The sequence below is a fragment of the Phyllostomus discolor genome, chromosome 15, assembly GCF_004126475.2.
Source record: "Phyllostomus discolor isolate MPI-MPIP mPhyDis1 chromosome 15, mPhyDis1.pri.v3, whole genome shotgun sequence".
In the NCBI taxonomy this organism is placed as follows: domain Eukaryota; kingdom Metazoa; phylum Chordata; class Mammalia; order Chiroptera; family Phyllostomidae; genus Phyllostomus; species Phyllostomus discolor.
The window spans coordinates 15,307,230-15,318,269 of record NC_040917.2 but is presented as its reverse complement, the minus strand read 5'-3'; positions in this window follow the sequence as shown (position 1 = coordinate 15,318,269).

The following is an 11,040-nucleotide window of genomic DNA, read 5'->3' as shown; positions in this document are numbered from 1 at the left end:
AAAATAAGTACCGGCCCGTGTAGTCCGCGCTTTCAAACGATCAGCGAGGGTTTTCTTTTTCTTCTTCTTCTTCTGTTTAGTCCATTTTGGGGCCGGGTTTGATGGAAGTCTCTACCTTTGAGGGGAGGGAATATATTTGCTTACTGAAAACAGATGTTTTATCAATCAGTGGCTGAGACATTTTACGGCTTTATTGATTTTTTTGACTTTCTATTTACATTGATTTACAGCTATAGGGATTTTAATAACAATATAAAATAATATACAAGCTACATAGGAAAGATGTACTTGCATTTATACTGGTTTTATGGCCATGTTGGTTCTGTGTAATATTGCACACATTTGGATATTACATGCATATATACATATGAGGGACCTATCTGTACATCATGAACTATAATAATAAAATAAATACATGTGAGACCCTACTTAAGAACCAGAATATGCCTTTGCTGGCATAGTTCAGTGGATTGAGCGTGGGCTGCAAACCAAAGTGTCGAAGGTTCAATTTCCAGTTAGGGCACATGCCTGGGTTGCAGGCCACGGCCCCCAGCAACCTCACATTGATGTCTGCGTCTGTCTGTCTGTCTGTCTCTCTCCCTCCCTCCCTTCCCTCTCTAAAAATAAATAAATAAAATCTTTTTTTTTAAAAAAGAACCAGAATATTATCAGTAATATTCCCCTTCCCTTCCCTTTAGGGATATCCTAAATTTGGGATTTACTTTTTGTAAAAAAGAAATTTTTCCATGTATGCAATATGTGGTGTTGTTTTGGTTTGTTTTGCCATTTGGGGGCTTTATAAAAGTAACATAGTATATGTAGTCTTCTCCACCCAGCTCTTCCCTCTCCACATTGTGTTTCTGAGATTCACCCGCATTGTCGCATGCACCTATCACTTGTTCCTTTTCTTTGCTGTGTAATAGTCCATCGTGTTGATGCTCTGCTCTTCATTTATCGATCTTCACAGCAGTGAACCGTTGTGTTATCTGCAGGCTTTTGCTCTTGCAAATGATGAATAATCTACCTGTCTCTCAGCATATGGGTCAAAAAGTTCCTCTAGGGAACTGGTTTCTCAAACTTTAAAAAAATATACTATTTTATATAACATATAATTTATAGAATGGAATGTATAATACAATAAATGTATCTTAGAAGCACAATAAAAATTGGACATCACAACCCATCCGTGGAACACACACAGACATAAAATAACTGATGAAACAACACATCCTTACGACAGTGTCCTTCAGTTTCCCTACTCTGTTGTATTCCGTGTGTTTAACATGTTGGCTCTGTGCCGCATGGGTTTCCTGACTCGGTAACAGATCCATGTGGGGAAAAACCTGACGTAGCATACACACCGAGGAGTGAAACTGCCAGGTCCTAGTTACGGGCAGATGCAACTTGAAGACAAAATGCCAAACTGTTTCCTGAAGAGATCGGACCACTTTACACTCTCCCTGGGAATGTGAAAGAATTCCCGGAGTTTTACCTCCTCTCCCACGCTTGCAGTCGCCAGAAGTCTTACTCCCTGCCAATCTGGTAGGTGTCAAATGGTATCTCGCTGTGTTCTGCATTCGCAGTTTCCTGGGGAATGAGGCCTCGGCTATCTTTTTGATTATTTATTCACCTTCTTTGCGAGACGTCTGTTCAGAGCCGTTGCCCATTTTTCGGCTGGGTGTCTCAAACCCAGCACTTGCCAAACGATCTGCATCCCATTGGATGGTGCTCTGCGCCTCGAACCCAGGACTCTAGCAGGACGATCGCTGCGTGTAGACAGACTGGGCGGGAGTCAAGGAGCCTGACCTGAGGGTGCGTCAGGAGAAAGTGGGAGCCTCATGTCATGTGTTCACTCTTGAAGCCCCTGGTTGCCTCTGCCAGGGGCAGTCTCCTCGCTCGGCCGGGTCCAGGGCCTGCCTCCCTCCTTTCTTCGGCGGGTGACAGCTGCTGAAGACGGTCTGGGGAGCGTCAGTCATTTCTCACTGTCACTGCTTGAGGAGCGGCAGCCCACCCGCCCCTCCCGGACCACCCGGCGGAGCACCTGCCCCTCCTACCCTGGCTTTGGAATTATGGGCTCCCGCACATTCTAGAGGCTGCTTTTGATGTCATCCGTGACTTCATCTTGAGTTGAAATTCTGGATCCTTTCTTTCACACACCTCCCTCTTCCTTGGAATTTCACCCAAAGAGCTTAGAGAACCACTGTTTGCTGCTGCTGGGGGGGGATGTGCCCTGACCAGGGAGCCCGCGGGCCACGTGCTGCCATCCTGCTCCATGTCTGGGCCGCAGTGGGCCTTGTCCCGGGGTGGCCTTTGTAGCAGAGCGGCCCGTGAGAACACTTCATCAAGTGGATGACGTTTTTCCACAGTGAAGCACGTTATCATTGGGGTGTGTGTTGTTAACGAAATAAATCACCAATATAGCCACCCCGATATGGTAAAACCAGAAATCAAATCATATACAAGCCTCCGTCCTAATAAAGTTACGACCCAGGAAATGAGTCAAGTTCATTTCTGCCACTCGTATGATCTGGAGCATGACTTTATTGTTGCGTGGTGCATGGTGGGCCTGTAGCTTTGGGCCCCGCATCCCGTAACTCAGGGGTTCTCAACGTACGTTTCTCAGAGCCCTGCTTGCTCTGAGGGAAACTTCCGAGCTGACATCAGCCCTCTTGTGTGCCCGCCTCTTCTTGGAGGCCGAGACAAAAAGAGTGTGGAGGATGAACGGGTGGCCCGAGCTCTGGGCCCCCTTCTCTGTCTCAGCCAGAGCGACCTTTGGTTTTCTGTTTAATAAATAAAATCCCATGCAACAATTCATTTTTATAAGCGCAACTCCTTTTCTTCTCATTTGAAAGCCACTGCAGCAGCTCCCGTGGGAGCAAAGGTCCTCAGAGGAGTGGGCTGTGCACGTGACTCAGAAAACCGAGCCTGAGTGACTTGTCCAAGGTCACAGTGATTTTGGTGGCAAAGCTAGTTCTAGAATCCAGGTACCCCTGAAGTTCAAAGACGAAGGCCAGGCAGGCATTTGCTGATAGCTTATTTTTCCTTCCAACGGACATACAGCTTCTAGCAGTGACACCTTTGTGTCTTTCTCCTTCCCAGGACATTTCTTTTTTCTTTTCTTTTTTAGAATTTATGTATTTATTTTTAGAGAGGAAGGGAAGGAGGGAGAGAAAGAGAGGGAGAGAAATGGTTGTTTCTTAAGCGCCCCCTACTGGGGACCTGGCCCACAACCCGGGCATGTGCCCTGACTGGGAATCCAACCGTCCACCCTCGGGCTTGCAGCCCACGCTCGATCCACTGAGCCACACCAGCCAGGGCATTCCCACGACATTTCTGATGGCTGGTCAAGAATGCGTGATCCCCCCTGTCCCAGCTGGTATAGTCTTCTGGTTGCTTTTTGTGGCAGACTGTGGTTGTCTCCCCAAATCTGCCCCCTCCCCCATCTTCTATAGAAATGGAGTCTCAGCCCCCACCCCTGCCAGAGGCTTCCCTTCCCAGCCGCCGCCCCCTCTGGTTCAACATGGCTGCACGATGATGTTCTCCCCGGTGGACCGTGAGTGCCAGTGATGTGCATCCTTCCCACAACACCTGCTTAAAAAGAAACTGCATATCCAGGACTTCCCTTGCATTCCCCCACCCTCCCACACGCTGAGCACTCACATGGAGGTGACCCTCCACCCCGCACGCAGACCAGGGAGGCAGAGCAGCGGAAGGACTGTGGGAAGCTCCGAGGCTCCACCAGCGGGGGCAGCTCCTCTGCAAGGGGCTCCAAGGGTGGGCGGGCAAATGCCACGTACATGGTCTGCATCCTATTCTGTCACGGGGTCAGCCAGTCCAAGAAATTTAGAGTCGAGAGGAGTCACAGGGCATTGAAACCTGCCCTAGGATTTGGGTAGAGGGAGTACACTAGGGCTTCTGAAGTCTTAAGACCACAGGGAGCTGCAATGTGGGTGAGAATCGAATCTGCACGGAGACAGAGAAGGCACGCTGCTGTGGACAGAGCTTCCCTCCCCGTGGGTTTTGCAGCAGATGGAGTGGGGTGTGGGCGGGGCAGAAGGAGAGGCCCAGGCCAGGCTTGGTTCGCTGGAAGCAGCCAGCTTAGGTCCTCCAGCAAGTCTGAGATCTCTTCTCTGGGGACCCTTATCCTGGCTCAATCCCCTCTGCTTATACAGAAGGAAACGGCCCCAGTGACTTGGCCAAGATCACGCCATGATTTAGTGGCAAAACCGGGCTAGAGCCCAGATATCCCTGAAGCATACGCTACATCGGTGCACCCTGACAAAACGTTTTATCCCATTTTACAATATAGCCGTTGGCCATGCTGGTACAGAAATGAATAGTCATGGTTCTCGATCTTGGATTCTTGTCTGTTCTCGTGCCGTTGCTCAGATTCCTGCTTTCCTTCCCAAGTCACTGCCCTCATCTGAGCATCCGCCTTCTCCGGCACCCTCCACGATCTCCCTCCCCTCACTCGGCAGACCCCGCTCTCTGCTCGATCCCACTCCTTGGCTTTTTCCCTCTCTCCGCCCAGTCTTGGCACAGCACAGAAGCAGAGCGTGGGCAGGAACTCTTCGAAGTCAGCCTGTAAGACGCCAAGACAAACAGGACAGACCTCTTAGAAGTACAGACTTACAGCGTCCAGGAGTAAATGGGTGACCAGCCAAAGGTCGACATCTGAAAAACGCCGTGACTGCACTGTAGACACTCGGAGCCAGCTCCTCAGGACGAATGGCTGCAAGGAAGGGGCAAAATCGTCAGAAGAGGGCATGTGCTCCGCTGGTCATACATTCTTCCTGTCAACACCTTTCTGGTTGCGAAGACATAAGAAAGCTGTACTTGGGTTTCACTCTGGTGCTTTGTAAGATCAAGCAGGGATCTCACATTCTTTCATTGCCTTCTATATTTCTTTCCCTCCTCCCCTTTCCTCTTTCTTCTTAAATGCGGATCACTTAACAGAGACGAGGGTCGTGGCTAAAAATAAATCCTCACTCTCTTGAGCTACCTGTGATGCCCTTTACTGTATTCTTAGGTTTTCAGAGTCCACACTCCAGACACCCTGGCATTCACATACACGCACACATGCAAAATAAGACCACAGTTTGCAAGCAGCTGCCGGGAGCTTGCGGTGCTGCTGCGGCCGGTGGACGGGCTGGTCCAGGGCCTGTTCACCCGGATTGCCACTATCCGTCCATCCATATCACCTTTCATCCAGGCTTCTTAGCTGGATTTGTAGCCAAGCGCTGACACGCACACCTCTCTGAGGAGGTGAGTATTAATAACTCTGGTTTTAACGGCAGGAAACTGAGGCCCAACGAAATGAGGCCATTGCCTAAGTGACTGGGCACGTTGCCAGGCGAGTTCGAAGGAAAATTCATTTTGTGCAAAAACCAGGACCGCATAATTTCATCTGCTTTTCCCTGGGCGGATACCAAAAGGCGATCAACATACAGAGGGTTAAAGAAATTCAGTGGGTGAAATAAATTCAGCGGTGTCGGCTCGGGACAGGACATATCGGGAATGAATAATAGAAAAACAGTACCCTCGCTAAGCTTCATAACTCCAGCCAATTTGCGGATTGGGGTTAACCAAGTCTGGAATTCCAGAACTCGAGTTACCCAAGTGTGGCAGGCCAGGGGGATTTCTGTTTGGTTGGATGGGAAACCTTCAATGTCAGCATTCACGTTCAACCGTACTCCACATTTTCCCCCAATGTGTAACAAGTAACTCTCTTTCCGTTCTCGTGCTGCTAAGGAGCCCCATGCCTGGGTAGGACGCAGGAGGAGAAAGTCTGGGGCTGAACATGGCCACCAGTTGGAGAAAGCCGACTGTGTTTATTCCCGATCAGCTCCTGGTGCCGGGCACTGAAAGACACTGGACACCTCAGGCTGGAAGCGCCACGCACAGCAATGGCCACCCCGTGCATTTGTCGCTTGATCCATAGGCTTCCATGAGTCCCCGGCTGGCTGCATTAAAATGCTCTGTCTCCCCAGCGAGCTGGAAATCCCTTGAGGGGAGAGATCCTCTTATGTTTCTGCTTCAGCTTCCCAGGTGCACCATGTGAATCACTCTGTCAGTCACGGTTCAATCAGAGGAGCAGAGCCGCTGTAAGTATTACAGGACATGCTAGGCAATTGTGGGAGCGACTCGGGAACTGGGGGTGCCGGGCGGGGAGTTGGAGACTCAGTCACTACCCAGCCCACTGGAACACCGGTGTGAATGGACCAGTCAAGTTCACCAAGGAACAGGGGCGGCCAGGCACGTGCAGTTGCTGGCGTGAGGCTGCGGAAGCAGCGCTGGTACAGAAGTTCACGGGTGGAACTATTGCCTTTGCATCGGGTGGTGGGCCTGGGATCACTGCTGGCCACGGAACCAGCAGTCAGAAAGGGTTGCCAGAGAGAGGAGACACGGTTGCCAGGGGAGAGGCAAACAGGGAGACAAAGTCAAAGGCACAAAGTTTCATTGTACAAAATGAAGGAGTCCGAGAGACCCTGTGCAGCACAGAGTGTACGGTGATCAGTACCATATTTACACAAAGGAATTGGCTAAGAGGGCAGATCTTCATTTTGTGTTTTTATCACACACACAAATAGTAATACTAATATAATAATAAATAAAGATGGCAGGAGGAAACTTTTGGAGGTGATGAATAGATTAGATTACAGTGATGGTTTCACATGTGTATAATTATCTCCCAACTCATTGTTGTATATATTAAATATGTACGTTTTTTTGTATGTCAATCATACCTCAATAAGCTGCAGAAAGAAAGAAAAGAAGAAAGGAAGGAGGGAAGGAAAGAAGGAAGGAAGGAAGGAAGGAAGGAAAAAGAAAGAAAGAAAGAAAGAAAGAAAGAAAGAAAGAAAGAAAGAAAGAAAGAAAGGGAGGGAGGGAGGGAGGAAGGAAGGAAGGAAGGAGAAAGAAAGAAACAGAGAGAGAAAGAAGCAGAGAGGGAGGGAGGGAAGCAGGAAGGAAGGAGATGGCTGGATATGGAATGGGGAAGAGCAAGGACAAGCTAGGCACCACCTGCATCCGTCTGTGGCCAGGTCAAACCACAACGACCTCCCCAGGGCCGTGGCTTCTGCTCCGCTTCTACTTTCCAAATCTTGCCCCAATTTCTCTACCACCTCTAAGTCTAATCATACAGAGAAGAGGATTCTGGGAAACATAATCCTGCTGAACCAGGTTAACACAAAGCCGTACAAGAGCATCCCAGGTGTGTAACAGTCGCTCAGAACCCCTCTGGTCAGTTTCCAGCATCATTGGACCATCCCTGTTCTGGACTCAGGAGACCCGGAAACCGTGGCCATGGCTCTGACCCTAAAAATGTGTCCTTGGCTGAGTTGCGTGACCTCTCTGCTCTGCAGCTCCTCAAGAGTGACTCCTCCCCTCCTAGAAGGCCGGTCCGTGCAGGGGTGAGGGAGTTCAAATGTGGGCTTTGACAACTTCCATCCAAAGCTTCTAGAAGACACCAGATTCCGCAATATTATTTCTCTGGGATTTTCCCAGTGGGCACTTAAAGCATGACTACTTAGAGCTATCTCCTGGTTAACACATGGCTTTGAAAACCCGAAATTCCAGCCTTTTCCCCTGTAACTCTAACCTTGGTGTGCCATAAAATTCAGAGCAAACCATTAAACCACTTTCTGACAACATTTGCTCTTGTACAGAGAGAGGTAATAACTATCTGACAACAGTCACTGCCCACTAGCTAAATCCCTTAAAAAAAATAGAGGCCAGGTGGAGAGATTGTGAGCTTCCTCACAGGCCTCTTTTATAAAAAAAATTCCAGGGCTTGCCCTGCTCCCTCCTTCCTGAGACAATAGATAAGATTATGCCCGAGTTGCCTTAACCCGCACTTGTCCCATTTCACGAGAGCTAAAGCGACAGAGTTTGCTTCCTTTAAAGGAACATGGAAAAACAATTCGGCCCTTGGTTCCAATCTAATCACATCTGCAAAGCGATAAAGAGGGGCCTGTCTTGCTCTGTCCGTAGGAAGTGGTGACAGGGAGTCGCAGGAAGACAGAGGAGATGGGCCCAGGACGGGGGGGGGGGGGGGCAGGGTCTGACCCAAGCTGACGCTCTCTCGTTCTCTTGAGGGATCAACAAGGAGGAGCAGGGATCCCACCCCCCAGCAACCTCCTCCTGAGGCCACAGCTCTGCAGAACGTAAAACACCGACTCCACCCACTTGGATGCGAAGGGTTAACTTCATGGCAAACACGGGTTAAGAAAGGAACGCACAATAATATTCCTCCCTCATTTTTCACAGACGATGCCTGCCTTCCTAGGTCTAAGTACTTCAGTGTCTACCTTTAATACCTACTATCTGGGCGTTACATTTCAGCTCTTTGTTCCGAGCATTCAGAAGTGTCCCCCAGGACCCGCTAACAAGTGGAAACAGGTGACATTTGAACATAATGTAACGTCTCTTGCCTTTACAGGGGAGAGAGATAGCAACTTCAAGATTCAGTCTGCAGGGACACAATATATAAAGAAACCCTATCTGAAACCTGGGTTCAAGGTCATCTAGTAAAGCACCTCGGGTAGTACCCGGAGTAACACTTTTCAGCCTCAGCTTTCCCTGCTACTCTGAGTCTATTGATAAAGGTGAAGCCTTGCGCTGTGCCACCCACATTCTCTCCCACGTATCTGTGGTCCAGAGGCATCCTCTCCTCCCTCACATTGGCTGATGGACAGTGAGTGAGGTCTGCAAATTAATATAGAGTCAAGGATGAACAGACTTCTTCCAAAGCCCCACATAAAAATAGCAGTGCAACTATCTCATGATAAAAATAATCGTTCCTTTACTGGTTTCCCTCTCTCTCGATTGGAAGACTTTTACGTGACTTACAGCATTTAGGTCCCGTGACACGGTTGTTATGTTTAGGTAGTAACCCAAAACTCTGGGTAAATATTTACGCAGTTACAAGACTTTTTACAGGCCCCAAACTTGGAATACTCCAAAAGAAAACGGAGCACGCCATTTGGGGCAACTGTAAATCCCCCATTGTCAACGTGACTTGGACGTCGGAAAGGAAGGAGGCCGCCCGAATGGGTCCCATATGTCTGCCTAGAGCTGGCGTTGGGGGGTGGGGGGACGAGGGGGGAACAGGGGCAGGGCTGCCGTGGCTGGTCTCTATTGAGCCGCCCGACAGTCTGGTAACGCGCAGAGAGAGCATCGTTTTGCACGTGTCAGCTGTTGCCCGATGGACGCCTGCGTGATAAATGAATAATGGCCTCCACGGGGCTCTTCTTACACTAAAAAATTCAGTGCATATGGTTCTGGCCAGTTCTCTCTCCCAACCTATCTTTTGATCGTTGTAGAAGTACATGTGTTCACCGAGTCGTAAAAAAAAAAAAAAAAAAAAGAATATTACAGCTTTTAAGAGAGAATGGAGGCCAACAACTTAGAGATGTAAAGAAACCGTATTGAAGGCTGGGTTCAGGGTCATAAAAGCGTCAGGGTCAACAAGGCAGGAGGGTGGAGAAAAGGAAGACTCCAACGGTGGTCGTCCCTTCAAATAAGAAGACCCCAAAGTACACATTTGCAACTGTAATCATTTGAGAAATTTTACAGACGACTGAGAGTATCCAGAGGATACCCCTAGGCGTGGGCGCATTGCATGGTGGTGTAGTTTGGGGCCAATGATGTGTGTGTGTGTGTTAGGTGCCATTGAGGTGGCTCCCAGCGACCCTAGGGATGAGTGACATCCACAACATCCTGTTCTCGACAGCCCTGCTCAGCTCCTGTTGCCTCATGCCTACGGCTTCTTCCACGGAGTCAGTTTGGTCTTCTTCTTCTTTTCCTTCTGCGTTCCACCTTCCCCAGCATCACTGACTTTCCCGAAGAACCCTGCCTCCTCCTGACGTGCCTAAAGTAGGACAGCCTGGGTTCTGTCATTTTCCCTCTGGCGATGTTTCAGGCTTAATTTGCTCTGGAGCACGCTGGTTCCCTTCTGGGGGCCCCAGGGTCCCCACAGAGCTCTCCTCCCACACCGTATTTTAAACGACTCGGTGATCTCTAAAACAGGAGCAATAACTATGGTTACCGCGGGCTGCCGTGAGAAATGCACTCGACAATGGAGAAGTTGCTCGCACAGTGTCAGCCCCAGAGTGAACGCTAACCAACGTGCACTGTTATTATTTATCACCCAACTTTTGATACGCTGCCTCGCTACCCGCATTGCAAGGAACAAGCAGAAAAAAACTGAGCAGAAAATCTTCATGAAACGCTTTGACTTGGAGGAAAGATGCTTATGGTTGTGGGCGCTGAGCGCTCTGGCCCAGGAGAGAAGCCCCTGCCCTCACCGTGCCCAAGTCAGCAGAGGGCTGGCCTCCTGGGAATGGAGGCTGCAGGGCCTTTGGTCCTCGAATAGTTCAAAGCATTTCTCGGAGCTTTGCTCGTGGGGAAGGGATGCTCGGTGAAACCTGAAACAGCCCTTGCCAGGGCTGACAGCCAACAGCTGTGGCAGTGGCAGTTGCTGTGACCCACGTCACCACACCCGACTGCAGGTGTGGGGGTCCCTGACAAATGGCGCCGAGAGCCTCGCATGTGTTGCCCGTCGGGAAGCCAGTGGGAGGTGGGAGGGAGCCAGCGTCTGTTCCCCAGCCGTGCCATCGTGTCAACACGGTCCCGTCCCCCTCCTGGCATCATCTTCCTGCCCTGGAAGCCACAGAGGAGTCCACAGAGGATTCCAGGAAGAAGTCCCCTTCTTTGGAGCCACGAAAGAGCCATTCTTTTATCTCCTTGTTATTTTTTTTTACTTTGAAATTCAGGTAATTTCTCATCAAAATAGAATCTTACACCCGGAGCTATCAGAATATTTTTTGAACATTGAACAACATTTGAGCAGGAGTAATGATGCAAACTGCCATTTATTAAGCATCTACTATATGCCTCTCAGCACTGTGGGTGCTTTTATATATGTACATATTATTGGGTTGGCCAAAAATTCCATATGGTTTGTTTTCCACAAAATAAAAGACATATTTTCATTTGCATGAATAATTTTATTGATTTGGATGTTTTATGTCAGCTGTC